We start from the raw sequence: 15,666 nt of genomic DNA, 5'->3' as shown, positions 1-15,666 counted from the left end.
TCAAGCGAAACAAAAACACATCAAAAATGACACAGTTCAAAAACTCAAAATTTTCCACGTGGTGGCATCTTCTGAGAAGGTAAAGAATTAATAGCGTAGATAAAGTTCAGACTTCCTCCAGCAGAGGAGTTTCAACAGGCGCACATTTTAAATTAGCGGAGTGGAGGTGTACCGCCCGGTACAGACCTCCCCCCCCCCAAAAGTTCCTCCCGGGGTGACACATGAAATTGTTTGAAAACAAGGTCCAAGTTTTGATGTAGATATGGAGATTAATTGCCAAAAAAATTTTATAAGATTTTCTTAATTTGGTTTGATTTAGTTTCAAAATTTTGTTGTTGCAGATGAAGAATAGTTTTTAAGTTTGTAGAAGTAGAATTCTGAGGATAAACTTTTAATACTTAAAAGTGATGAAAAATTTTGCAATGTCCACCAAATATTGCTGTTGAATTCCCGAGTGTAGTCATTGCTTATCGTAACTGTCCATGTAGTTGAGGTTGATGAAGTTGGATGGCCAGACCGGCCGTTGCAGCTTGCGTCCAAAGGAGGCCGCTCGGACCCCTCAAGTACCCTGAGATACCGCTCGCCCGCACTATGAGGGGAGCAGAGGTGTTGAAACACGCCGCGCCCGCGGTGAACATATACAGGCTGCGGGCCAGTAGCAGGTCGTGCGCCGCGCATCAGCCTTAGCCGGGAGGAGCGCTCCGGCTCGCCGTGCACCTGACGTCCTCGCTGGAGAAGAGGGGGCCCGTCCTCTGCCCCAGTTGCTGCACGGCGCCGCGCGGCTGCGGGGGCACTGAAACATTAAAGCTAGGCGGCAGAATTGTGTTGGACCATCATGTTTCTTTTGAGGGCACAGGCATGTAGAGAGATTGAGGGGCCAGCGGCGTGCAGATATCCATGGCATTTCATCTAAGCCAGCCACTGTGTGTAGTGGAGCAGGAGACGGGAGCGTGGTAATGGCCGTGGCAAGGACAGGATGGCAGTTTAACAAATCGGGGGAGGTTTTACAGAAATGCTTACATATAAAATAAAATAGAAGGAGCAGATTGCCTTAAGAGTGGAACTCAAAAAAAATATAACCTTCATATTCCTATCAAATTATGTGAAGCAAGTTGACACAAAATTTACACCGGATTCACCTGGGACAGGTGAACCCTAAATATCCTCTCGGTGGCTGGATTGCTTACTAACAATGTAACCGGCGTAAGAAAATCGAGAATGATGCATGGCCCATGAAATCTGGGGGCAAGCTTGCCCGCGGGAACAAAATTCTTGACCATCACCTGGTCACCTACCTTCAAAGTGGTGGGTCTCCGTCCACGATCATACTTTTCCCTAACCTTTTCATGAGATACCTTAAGATTGGCTTTAGCCTTCTTCCAAAGATCTTTAATATTATCCGGATCTATTGTCTCGGGTAGAATGTCACTCAGAGACCAAAGGTTAGAGAGCGGCGTGTTAGGAACAAACTTGAACATCAAGGAAGCTGGAGTGAACTTATGAGATTCATGAACCGCCGAATTCAAAGCAAAAGCTAACCAATGCAGGGACGTGTCCCACCTGGAATGATCTTCATGATGATAGGCAATAAGTGCGGACCTGAGATTACGATTAACCCGTTCAGCCAGAGATGGTTGAGGGTAATAAGCAGAAGTAGTTACATGAGAGATGGATAAGTCAAAACAGAATTTACGAAATAAGTTAGATGTAAAAGCCTTAGCATTATCAGATACAATATATTGGCACGGACCAAAAGAAGCAAAAATAGAATTTAAGCAAGTAATGGTAGACTGAGCGGTAGCCAGCTTAGTCGGAAATAACCAAGAAAATCTGGTAAAACCATCTACACACACAAGGATGAACTTGTTGGCATTACCCTTTGACTGGGGGAATGGTCCTACATAATCAATATACAGGCGTTCCATGGGGCGCGACGCTTGCTGAGAAGACAAGAGGCCTACCTTGGTGGACATGGTCGGTTTACTAAGCAAACAGGATTTACAAGCCTTTACTAGTTCACGGATTTCACCGTCCATACCTTTCCAGATGAACATTTCACGAATCTTTTCACGAGTTTTAAAGATACCAAGATGCCCTCCTAATGGGGTCTCATGATAATACTTGAAGATCATAGGTACAAGAACCGCTGGAACAACAACTTTCATCATCTTATCATGCCTCGAAGGGCAACATAGAACACCATTCCTCAGAACATAAGGGACAACATGTTCCCCAGAAGAAAGGGTTTCCATTATCGGAGCCAGCGTCGGATCTTCACGTTGGTATTTCTCGATATCCCTAAGGAGCATGGGAGCATCTGTTAGGATGGCATTAACCTTAGATAGTATGGACTCGGAAGGTGATGAACTGTCGACCGGTTCGTGGGTCTCGACGTCGTTAGAAAACATACGGCTGAGTCCATCAGCAACAACATTTTCGGTACCTCTGATATGTCTAACATCAAACTGGAAGGCAGAAATACGGATGGCCCAGCGGGCTATACGACCAGTACGACGCGGCCTACCTAAGACCCAGCTTAAGGCTTGATTATCTGTCTCCAGGTCGAATTTGACATGTTCCAGATAGAGACGGAACTTCTCTAAGGCGAATAAGACTGCCAAACCTTCGAGCTCATAGATGGAATACTTGGCTTCTTGAGCCGACAATGTCCTAGACGCATAGGCGGTGGGGCGCCTCCCTAATTCAGTCTCTTGAAGAAGGACTGCAGCTACCGCTGACGACGATGCGTCGGTTTGGACAATGAATTTCTTCGAGAAATCAGGCATAGCAAGTACAGGGGCATTACAAAGAGCTAATTTAAGGTCTTCAAAAGCGGCTTGTTGAGAAGGTCCCCACTCGAATTTGATGCCTTTCCTACGAAGAAGGTTTAAGGGCGCCGCTCTATTAGCGAAGTTAGGAATAAACTTCCTGAAGAAATTCACCATACCAATGAACCTGGCGATACCTTTAATGTCCTTGGGAGGTTTAAAATCACGGATGGCCTGTGTTCTAGAATGATCGACTGCTACACCATCAGGTGACACAATATGCCCTAGGAAAGACATAGAGGGCTTAGCGAAGGCAACCTTGGACAACTTAACAGTTAACCCAGCTTTACGAAGGCGATCGAGAACTTCTCGCAGATGATCTAGATGTTCTTCAAAAGTCTCTGAAAATACGACGACATCATCCAAGTAGTGATATAAGTACTCAAATTTGATGTCGGAGAAGACCCTATCTAGTAGCCTAGTGAGTACAGCTGCTCCCGTGGGGAGCCCGAAAGGCACGCGGTTGTATTCGTATAAATTCCAGTCCGTGGCAAACGCTGTAAGATGTTTAGACTCTTCGGCAAGGGGAATTTGATTATAGGCCTGATTCAAGTCCAAGATAGTAAAGAACTTGGCCTTACGAAACCATGAAAAACAAGAATGAAGGTCGGGAAGGGGCACAGATTGTAACACCACCTTCCGATTGAGAGCCCTGTAATCAATGACAGGCCTGAAGCCTCCTTGAGGTTTCGGGACTAAAAAAATAGGCGAAGAATACGCTGACTTAGAGGGCCTAATAATACCGTCCTTCAACATCTGATCGATGATTTCTTTTAGAGCCTTCATTTTAGGTGGAGATAGCCTATAAGGTGGAAAACGGACAGGAATCGAATCCGTGACCTCAATTTTGTATTCAATAAGGTCAGTAACACCAAGAGTATCAGAGAACACCTCGGGAAACGACTGACACAATTTGCGAATACTATCAGCCTGCTCCTCAGGTAGATGTCTAAGGTCTAACAACATCTCATCCTGGGTAGGCGAAATAGAAGAACATGATGCAGAATTACACTTTAATAGAGGGATATTACAATTAGAGGCAAATTTGAAAGTGCAAGACCTACTCTGAAGATCGAGCACAAGACCAGTGTGAGAAATAAAGTCCGCTCCCAATATAATGGGGCAAGACAAATGCTTGGCCACAAACAATTTAACTTTCCATGTGAATTGAAAAATACGAATTTTGACATATAAGGAACCGAGAATTTCTAATGGAGAGGAATTAGCCGAAACGTATTGGATCGCCGACAAACAATAGTTAGGAAGTTTACAAACAGATTTCAATTTTGAATACCAATCAGCCGAAATAATAGAACAAACACTACCTGAATCTAAGAGAGCTGTTATAGGCTCGTTATTTAACTCAATTTTGAGAAAGGGGACCGGTGCGGGGGAATCCGCCGCAATCCTAAGACACTCTTTGGGACCTTCAAAAGATGAATTTGAAAATTGCTCGTTCCCTGAATTTACAACCTGTTTACCCGGGGCTGAGTCTCGGGAAGATGGATTAGTCGACTCAGCCGAAGCCACTAGTCACTTTTTATTATTGGCATAGGTGGAATTTGCACCAGAAGTTGAGCAGGAGGGGGTGCTATTCGAATTTGGGCAATTCTTGGCGATATGTGAGAAAGCCCCACATTTAAAACAGCCTTGTGCTGAACCAGCTCCATTATTTGCCCTACTAGTTTTGACCAATGGACATTTATTGCGAAGATGGTCAGGCGACCCGCAAGCATAACATTTACGGGGTGTGACTGGTCGGCGAGGTGGAGGCCGAGTATTACTAAACGAAGGAGGGGGTTCTTTTGCCACACGCAAAGAATCGGCGTACCTAACTCCTTCCGCTGAAACGGCCAACGCTTCAAGTTCAGAGAAAGTTTGCGGGCACGCCGCGAAACACAAGTATGACCTATAAGATGGTGAAATACCTTCCACAATAGCTTGTACAATTTGATCCTCAGGGAAGTGAAGAGCAAACACCCGAGTATAAAACTTAATGTCTTGTATGAAGTCAGCCAAGTTCTCATCCAAGCGCTGTACACGATAATAGTACTTCTGAATAAGGGAAGACCTGGCCCTAGCCGGGATGAAGTTAGCTAGCAAATGGGCATGGAAATCCTCAATAGATGATTGCTCGGCAATGGCTCTTACGATTTTATCTGAGAGAATACCAATAGCATACGGATAGATAATTTGCAAAATTTGACATGGAGAAAGAGAAAACACAAGTGCATGATCCTGAAATTCAACCAGAAATCTTAAAAATGAAATTACTTCACTGGTGGTATTAACCGAAAACTTAGAGATACCTCTGAGCAACATTCCCAATGGGTGAGGGAAGCTGCTAAACCCGGGTGACATAGTAGGTAAAGGTTTCAATGGCAAGGAAGTTAATTCAGAACGGATGTTACTCAACGATGCACGGCGTTCAGATTCGTTGTCCAATGGGGCAGAGATAGTTTGAGCGGCGATGGTTTTCCTATTACTTCTCCCTTATGAGGTTCTTCCTCACTACCTACATTCACTATGGTGGGTTGATCAGATTTGGGAGGAACTTCCCCAGTTAACAATTGAGTGACCTTGCTAGATAATTCAGACATATTTTCAAGCAGCGTACTAGCTTCCTTCTTCTGAACGTCATTCAACTTTAGAGACAACAGATCGTTAACTCTATTTTAAAAGTGATATAGCCTAGCTTGCACACGCTTAATTTGATTAGGAGAAGGATCATTTTCATCAAAAAAACTAACTACAGAAGCTAGCCCAGTAATATTCTCCGTGATCGTGGAAAGAGAGTCGTCAATTTCTTTCTCTCCCAAATTGGGGATGGAAATGGGCAAATCTAGGGACTCTCTAAGCTTGTTTGTGTCTACTGCAACCGTGCCTCCAGATTGTACATTTCTAATAGTCAATTCATAGATCAACTCCTCCTTGCGCAAATAGTTAAGATGGAGAACATCGCGAGGGCCGGGCATGGTGACAGAACAATTTTGAAAAACTCAAAAAATTCCAGCAACTGGGAAAATAGTTAGAGTTCGGAACAAACGATGTTTAGCCGTCAAAAGGGGCTAAATTGAGACCCATTCAACCACGCTCTGCTACCACTTGTTACGGAGTTTTTCCGTGGTAGTTAGAGGTGAAAGAATGTGCGGGTGTGAATAGGTCTCCAGCTACGAAAGCAAAAGTAATTTAAAATTTAACAAGGTTATATTTTCTTTTCAAAAACAAGAAATAACAAGCATGGCATGTACAAAGTAGCAAGTCAAAAAGGGTAGTTACAATATTTACAGGAATTGGGCTTCGCGCCCTGATTTTACACTGCTTGGGCAATCAGCTCAGTTTTACCCCAAACACGAGTTTTAACAGAGGGGCAGAAAACCCCATTCATACCTAGGAGCCCTTGCTCCAAATTACACAGAAAAGCCTCCACGAGGCATACAACACCTTTTTTTTTTTTTAAAGAGCCACTCGCTCTCAAAATTTAAGCCTCTCCCAGGCCACACCAAACTCCACCTTCAAGCTGTCCTCACTGGACATAGACACAGGGGTAAAATACCCAACCTACTGAGGTCTATTAAATAAAAAGGGGCAATTACATGACCTCTAAAATAACAATTTGAGAGGAGGCAATCTGCACTCCTAATACACTTGTTTTAAAAAAAAACTAATCTGGCTCTAGGCCACTAATGCAAGGGCTAATCCCATACTACCGAGGTGACCTTAGAAAAGAGCAATTTGTTTTACATTAACGAAGAATAGGTTGAGAAAATAAGTTCACCTCAAAACAATGTGAGTGGGAGCTCGAGAGGGTTAGCACTCTCTATCCCAATATGCAGCTTAAAAGAAAATAGAAGAAAAGATCGTTACATTTTAGGAAAAGGTTACATGGAGGAACGCTTCGCACCCGCCCCGAGAGTTAAACTGCTGAGCTAGCAAAGAAAGAATTTATTAATCGGCCATTACCTTATTGATGACCGCTGCCGAGGAAAGAGGCGCTTCCCGCCTCCTGCTATGTACTTAATACACTGAAAGATGGAACAGAAGTGGCCCGGAGACCCTAAAATCAGCAGTTTATATCCTCTCGCGGAAGGTTCTAGGCGTTAGGGGAATGAAAACACCCTCCCACAAACTTTTTATTGGCTAGGGTACAGAAACATATCCAAGATGGGGGAAGATACATCGGATTGGTCGGAAATTACTAAAAGAAATTCGGGATTGGATAAATCTAAAACAAGGGGGAAAAGAGGGGTATACAGCCAACTTAAACAATAACAGAAAGAAATTTAGCAAGAAACAAACATTTGAAATAAAAATTTCTCCAACAAAATAGTTCTTTGACTCCGCACTAGGGTGCACTATTGTTGATCTTCAGTAGTGTCCTCTAGAAGAGAAAGTTCACACTTCTTACTTCAAGCGAAACAAAAACACATCAAAAATGACACAGTTCAAAAACTCAAAATTTTCCACGTGGTGACATCTTCTGAGAAGGTAAAGAATTAATAGCGTAGATAAAGTTCAGACTTCCTCCAGCAGAGGAGTTTCAACAGGCGCACATTGTAAATTAGCGGAGTGGAGGTGTACCGCCCGGTAGAATTATTATTATTATTATTATTATTATTATTATTATTATTATTATTATTATTATTATTATGACTTGAATATTTGGCTACGAAGTGTTATATCCAGTTAGTATTTGTATTAGTATTATTATGATGATACGATCGCGTTTTTTGTGTGGCTATGTCATGACACATGTGCTGTACATAAATATTTATATGCGTATACCTGTATATATATATATATATATTGTGACAATATATTGCTGGCGCCTCAGGTGTAAAGGCAGCACACCAGTCTCAGCGAAAAGCTCCCTTCGCCAACCTAATCCCGCCGTGGTGGATGCAAGAACGCTTGGTTTTACTGAGCCATATGCTGCACTACCGTAGTCTAGTCGAGATAAAATAAGTGCCCTATAGAATCGTAGGAACACCGCGCGGTCAGCTCCCCAAGAAGTGCTGCTAAGAAACTTCATGATATTAAGCTTCTTAGTGCATTGCACTTTTAACTGCCACACGTGTGGCTCCCACGATAAATTTACTGTCAAAAAGGAACCCAAGATATCGGTAAGTGTCAACAGCTGGAAGAACGACATTTCCTAAATAAAGCTCAGGATGGGGGTTAAAAGTACGTTGAGGACAAAAGTGGACAACACAGGTCTTTGCGGCAGTAAACCGAAAGGCATGTTCTAAGGTCCACTGCTCCACCCTCCTAATAGCTTGCTGTAACTGTCGATCTGCGATTGCCATACTGCACAAGCTATAGTGCAGAGCAAAATCGTCCACATATAGCGACGATATTATTGCTGGGCCAGCAGCAGCCACAATGCCGTTTATGGCAATCGCGAACAGAGTGACACTAAAGACCGATCCCTGTGGGACCCCATTTTCCTGAACGTGGTATTGCTAATATGTCCTCCCTACTCGGACACGGAATAGACGGAGGGACAAAAAATTCGCTATAAATGCCGGCAAGTTACCTCGGAATCTCCATTGATGCAGGACTGAAAAGATGCCATATCGCCATGTGGTACCGTAGGCCTTCTCCAAGTCAAAGAAAACAGCTACCAAGTGCTGTTTGCGGAGAAACGCATCCTGGATAGAGCTCCCAGGCGTACCAAGTGGTCAGTAGCCGAGCGAGCAGCTCGAAAACCACATTGGTAATCGGACATGAGTCCTTGTTTCTCCAGACACCACACGAGTCGGCGATTTACCATCCTCTCGAATAGCTTACACAGGCAGTTTGTAAGACAAATCGGTCCGTAACTTCCTGCATACTTAGGATCTTTGTCAGGTTTGAGGACAGGAATGACTATGCCCTCTCGCCACTGAGACGGAAAATCATCCTCTATCCAGATTCGGTTGAACACTCGAAGGAGATATAGTAGGCTATCATCACTAAACTGTTTCAACATCTGGTTATGGATGTTGTCCGGTCCAGGAGACGTGTCCTTGCAAAGCGCTAAGGCGCTGCGGAGTTCCTCCTCCGTAAAGGGCACGTTGAAGTCCTCTGAAGCTTGGGTGGGAAAACTAAGGTGATGACGTTCTGCCTCCCGCTTCAGAGCGAGGAAATCAGGATGATAATTTCCGGAGCCAGAGACATCCGTGAAATGACTAGCGAGATGGTTAGCAATCGCGAGAGAGTCACTTGGGACCCTGCCTGCAATGGAAATTCCAGGTACAGGAGATGATCCTTGGATACCCGAAATCCGTCGAAGCTTCGTCCACACTTGAGATGATGGAGTATGTGACGTCATACATGACACATATGTCTTTCATGAAGCCTTCTTACTTTGTCGAATAAGAACTCGCTCCTGAGCGCGGAGTTTCTTAAATGTCACCAAGTTGGCCAGAGTAGGCTGTCTACGGTAACGCTTATGAGCTCGACGGCGTTCTTTCATGGCTGCTGCTACTTCATCGTTCCACCAAGGAACGAGTTTTCGACGAGGAGCACACGAGAAGTATGGAATGGACTCCTCAGTGGCCGCAAGAATAACTTGGGTGACGTAAGTTATTTCCTCGTCGACGGTCCGCCTGATATCGTCATTAAAGACAGCTAGTTTTGTGTACTTTGGGGGAGCCTCGACGGATTTATTTTTCAACAAAGTAAGGATGAACGGAAAATGGTCACTCTCACAGAGATCATCGTGTGTATTCAACCGAAACAGTGGAACCAACGTTCGGCTGTATATGCGAGAATAAGTGCCGTAACGTAAACCAAAGTGAGTTGGTTCCCCTGTGTTCAAAATACATTAATCCAGCTCTGTTACTAAAGTTTCCAGTTCTCTTCCGCAGAGGCAAGGCGTCTTAGAGCCCCATATGGGGTGATGGGCGTTAAAATCCCCCAATAAAGGGAAGGGTGGTGGAAGATGATCTGTAAGATCAGCGACATCATTTATGTTCAGATGCTGGCCTGGTAGAAAATAAACATTACGCACTATTCCTATGACAGGCAGCGGAAAGCGAACAGCTACAACCTCTTCGCTGTACGTATCAGAACGTACAAAAATGCCAACACCATGCCAGCATAGTATCGTTCTGTAGAGTATAGTCTGAAATTTCTTAACACTGTATGATGATCAGGTCTGAAGCTGATCTCCTGAATGCAGATTATATTCGCTGCGTACTCACTAATGAGCTGACGTAACTCAGCAAGATGCCTGTCATAACAGTTAAAATTCCTCTGTAACAGTGCCATAGTGTGGACTATAAAAGGAGTGTTAGGTTATGAGCGACAAAATGCTCGCAAGCCTAAACACTATCAACATCTACATCCGTACATGTAGAGGACAGCGCGACATCCATCCCGTCATCAACAGACGGGGGGATGCCGCCCAGAACTTCGACGTTTTTCGGGGGCGAGTAGGTCCCCTACGAGGAGAGCGCGCAGGTTTGGGAACAGGAGAACCTCCTGGCGCAGACTCATACCCCCCAAATGGGGGGCATGACTTCTCCTTCGCAGGGGAAGTCCGAGAACGTACAGCAAGGGCGCTCTTCTTCGCCGCCTTCTTTTTTTCTGGTTTAGACGGGCTGGGAAGTGGTTTCCCAGCCCTGGTCGACGATGCTACCCCGCCGGTTGGGGAACGGCTTTCGCCGACCTCTTAGGGAGGGGAGACTTAGCGTTCCCCTCTTGCTGTGCGCCTGGGATTCCCAGCCGGCACAGACTTCTGGTTGGTCCAAGGTGGGGTGGTTCCACCCTTCGAGCTTCTACTCTTTGCGACGTTGCTGGGAGCACCAACAGTCACCTTGGGCGCAGCGATCAGCACAGGTGACAATGTTGTAAATGACGAACCTGGAAGACTCTGAGCTATCATGCTATAGTCGAGTGTACGGGCAGGTGTATTCGTAGAATTAAACTTACGGCGCGCTTCCTGGTAGAAAAGACCATCCAGGGTCTTGATCTCCTGGATCTTCTTCTCACTCAGGTATGTCGGACAGTTCCAATCCCGAGGAGAATGAAAACCGGAGCAGTTAGTGCACTTGTACGGAGGTGTGCACTCTTCCACGCCGTGAGCTACTAGTCCACTTGTACCATGTACATACTGATCCGAACAGCAAGATACCATATGTCCTAATCACTGGCAGTGATAGCATCGCATAGGGGACGGCATGTATGGCCTCACATCGCAACGATAAGTTGTTACCTTGACTTTCTCTGGTAACACTGACAACTTGAAAGAGACAAGGAAGGCACCAGTGGCAACGTTTTCACCGTTAACCTTGCGCGTAATGCGCCATACGTGTGTCACGCCACGGTTCTTCATATCTTCCATCAACTCTTCGTCAGTGTTCAAAATATGGTTGCGGTGAAAGATGACTCCGCGAACCAGATTCAAGGACTTATGCTCCTCCACTTTGATGGGATTTCGCCAAAGTGCTCGCACTTAAGCAACTGATCAGCTTGCAGTGCTGTACGAGTCTTCATAAGCAAACTACCGTTGCGCATTTTCTTGAGGTCCTCAAATTCGCCGTAGACGCCTTCAATGTGCCTGCTAAACAGTATCGGCTTTACCAGCTTAAAATCATGCCCATCTGTTCTGGTAGCGACCAGGAACCTAGGGAAGCTGGATCCCATTCCTTCAAGCTGCGCATGTTACCAGAGAGTTGAACTTCTCAGGGAAGCAAAAGTTAAAGACTTAGGTGGGGGACCACCTTGAGAGGGGCGACTTCGTTTGGAAGCCATGCCCGATAGCTTCCTCCCCGAATGCCACCCACTCCGATCAGGGGTCTCTGTAGCCGAACCAAGCAGCCAAGGCCATACACACCTGGTCATAGCAAGTACTGCCCGGGGTCCGATGTTGGACGATGCCTAATACGGGATGACTGAGCCAATGAGCACTAGGACTCCCTTCCTCCAGTCACCCGCAATAGCATGTACCCAATAGCGTGTACAGAGCACTAAAAATAAGATAAATAAAAATAATTAATAATAATATGTCCTTCTGGCATTGGGCTGTACGGGGACCTGTGTTGTCAGACAGATACTACTGCCAAGGTACATGGCGCTCCCATCCGCAATGTTCCTGGGTGGGCAATTGCGGGCAGCACGCACATCAAAATTTGGAAATGTTCTACATCTGACCCTCGGAAAAATAAAAAACAAATAAAGAGGGGACCATGGCCACATGACCCTTTAAGTCGCCTTCTACGACAGGCAGGGTTTACCGGTGGATGTATCCAACCTCTCCTACCCACAGGAGCTCCAACACATTATACCAAACCGCATTCCATGTCCGCGCCTAGGTCGCCCCTTTTAGTCGCCTCTTACGACAGGCAGGGGGTACCGCGGTTGTATTCTACATGTGCGTCCCCCACCCGCAGGGGGTAGTGTGTTTGGTCCGCGAGAGGTATTTTATTTCCCTCAAGTCCGCCGGCAAGCCGGTTACGGTCCCGCTATCCGCCACCTGGGACGCGCCACGTGGGAGTATCACCTCTCCCCCTGCTACGCCAGCGTAGTAGGTTCGTGGTATGTATATTATAATCTATGTATTAGGCCGTCTCGAATTTTTGAGATGGTACATTTTGTAATGTAGTTTTCTACAAGCCTGGCCAGGCACATATAGAAGGAGGTGATCTTGATGGTAACGGCGAGTTATTGTTCAGTAGAGTTATGGTGTAGCAAGAATATTTATCTCGTGTGACATGCAATAATTGAAGACTCCATATTGAAGTGACAGTCAGTTGTTTTCAAAATGGCGGCTTTGTGATGTGAGTGTTTTTCTGTGACAGGAGTGATTAAGGTTTTGTGTGTGTTTAATTTGTAAATAGATGTTAATAAAATAATTGCACCAACTGATAGCATCTCGTGTGCGTCTTTGTGGATACGTTAGTTATCCTCTACGAATTATGTTGCATTGAGTAATGTCCATTTTAAGTGACTCGTTTCAAATCTATATAAACTTGCTAGTGACAAATATAAAGCGAACCTGGAACGCTTGATGGTGCGCGTGTAATACACGCTTAAACGTACTGCAGAGAGGGTTTGCTAGCATGATGCTCTAGTATCTGAGTGGATATTATTTATATTTGGTATTTATGAAATTTTAATTCAATATTTTATTTCTGCGTAGTATCATACTACACATTTTCTTCAACCTTCAGGACGAATATTGTCTGTTGGGTTTCCCGTAGTACAGCTGCTTACTGAGACGGGCGACTACCTCTTTTTCTCATCAGTGCAGAAGCTAGTGGTGGGTGATAGTCCGTCACTTCCCCTTAAACTGACCCCAGGGTAACAACAGACTTGACTATATGCACAGTTCAGTTGGCTTAGTTAAAGGGTCTGGAAATACCCCTGGCCATAGACGCAGTTCCACATCCCTCACGAAATGACATGATTATTAAGATTTGAAAATGTATCCACTGACTAGAATTTAAAACAAACGAAGAAAAAAATTATTATTTTGAGTTTAAAATAATCAGTGGATCTCATTCGCAATGCCTTATTTTCCGATAAAACAATAGAAAATACAAATTACGGTAGAATAAAGCATTGCCTTGGCATGCAGTAATACATCCTATATTATCCAAACCAATATTTTAAAAACATATTAAAATATACAAACACAGACCAAAACAGTGTCAGTAGAATAAGACGTAGTAAACAACAATATAAAGAATAATGTTCATATACGATCCAACAGCCCACTACCATTCATAAAACGGATGACGAGGTCTGCTGACTGCTCGTCATCTCCCAGGATGAGGGAGATGGTACTCGGGAGTTTTAGTCTGCGCGCAAATCGGCCAGGTCCACACACTCCGTAAGGATGTGCACCACGGTAAGATGACCGCTGCAAGTGCACACCGGAGGGAGTTCTCCCTTCAGTGAAAACGAGTGCGTTGAAGTACTCTCTAGGCATCGCAAACCTAAAACCGTCGGAAGAGAACAAGAGCTGACCAAGAGAGGTCGGATAGGAAAGATTAAATTGAGGATACAGATACAAGTAAGTGGAAATAATGTCAGACTCAGCTTGGAGATCTGCGGTCTGCAATGCACGCTCCCAAGTTGAGAACTTCTCAGGTCAGCTTTTAGTCACCTCTTAAGACAGGTACAGTAGGAGACACCACGGATGTATTCTAATACCCTCACTCACCGGTATCATGGGCGTCTACTTGAGTAGCCGCGAAATATGGGAGTCTATTCCAATATCCCTAAATTGAGCCACCACGATTCATTGGACTTAAGCTTCACTTCCTTTACCAGAGAACGAGTTTCTCGACCTTGTGTTAAAGAATACTTCGCATCGAGGAAGATACCGTATTTGCATTAAACATTTCTTAAGCTGCTGCTGTTTTCTCAGATAGGTGAAAGATGTGTCCTTATCCGTCAGAATATGTGAATATGTGGCGCAAGACTCTATATGATATCTAGATGTGATAGTAGCGAATCTTGTAAAGTGCATCATAAATTGCCTACAAAAACAAATAGCTAGCCTTGAACTTTGCGAGGAACTACTACGTGAATTTAAAGTAAGAGCCTAACCCAACTCGTGATCATACCGTACATGATTATAACAATCTTTCCCATCAGTCACTGCTCGTCCTTCCTTCCATATTAATATGGTCTAGTATTACATAATATAGATCTATTTACTTACACCACGTTCATCAATCAAGACGGTGATGTTGATGAGGAAGAAGAGGAGAGTATGTTTTTCTTTCTTTCTTTCTTTCTTTCTTTCTTTCTTTCTTTCTTTCTTTCTTTCTTTCTTTCTTTCTTTTATCAACAACACTTAGAGGCACAGTATCCGACGTACAGAATATATCACCCAATATTACAGCTGTAATTTATTTTTCCAATTCCACGATAGTAAGAATGCTGCTGTCGGTTTTCCCAGATCGGTAAAAGATGCGTCCTTATACATTAGAGCATGTGCATGTTTCTTGTGTTATATAAATGAGTGAATTTCAACTCTTTATTGTTGTTTGTAAATTAACTTACATCTTCGCGGGCTGAGTGGCTCAGACGGTTGAGGCGCTGGCCTTCTAACCCCAACTTGGCAGGTTCAAACCTGACTCAGTGGACTGGTATTTGAAGGTGCTGAAATACGTCAGCGTCGTGTCGGTAGATTTACTGGTACGAAAAAGACTTCCCGCGGGACTAAATTTCGGCACCCAGCGTCTCCGAAGACCGTAAATGTAGTAAGCGAGACGTAAATCCAATAATACTGTAGTATTAACTCACCTCTCAACGACAGCAATCAGAAGAGATGGATTTGCAACAAATAATTGAAAAAATAAAAATAATTCCCAGAATCAATTATTTACCTTACAGTTATTCATATACAGAACTTGCTGCTACTACTGCTCCGTCTGAAAAATAATCTAAAAATAGAACGCAATTCTTGAAAGTCTGCCTCAGTTTTGTATGAGTAAATAAGGTCAGACGCATTACTTTAAACTCGTATAGCAACCACAACAAAAATAATACTGAAACTCGATATTTCCACTATTCTTCTTGTTCTGTGTGTTATTACTTGTGATCGGAACTAGGTGTGGACAGAGTCCAGATTTACGGACGAATGTCTTTTCAGAAATCAGTCCTATATTCACTATAGCGTGTTCCTGTCGCCAGTAGTGTGGTGTGTTGTACTGTATGTAAACAAAGGTGTGTAATTAGATGAACACAAATACACAGCCCACCGAGCGAGTTGACCATGCGGTCCGAGAAATAGTGGGTTCGAACCCCACTGTCGGCAGCCCTGAAGACGGTTTTCCGTGCTTTCCCATTTCCACACCAGGCAACTGCTGGGGCTGTACCTTAATTAAGGCCACGGCTG

Source organism: Anabrus simplex, chromosome 4 (genome assembly GCF_040414725.1).
Source record: "Anabrus simplex isolate iqAnaSimp1 chromosome 4, ASM4041472v1, whole genome shotgun sequence".
In the NCBI taxonomy this organism is placed as follows: Eukaryota; Metazoa; Arthropoda; class Insecta; order Orthoptera; family Tettigoniidae; genus Anabrus; species Anabrus simplex.
Note: the sequence above shows the minus strand (reverse complement) of the source record.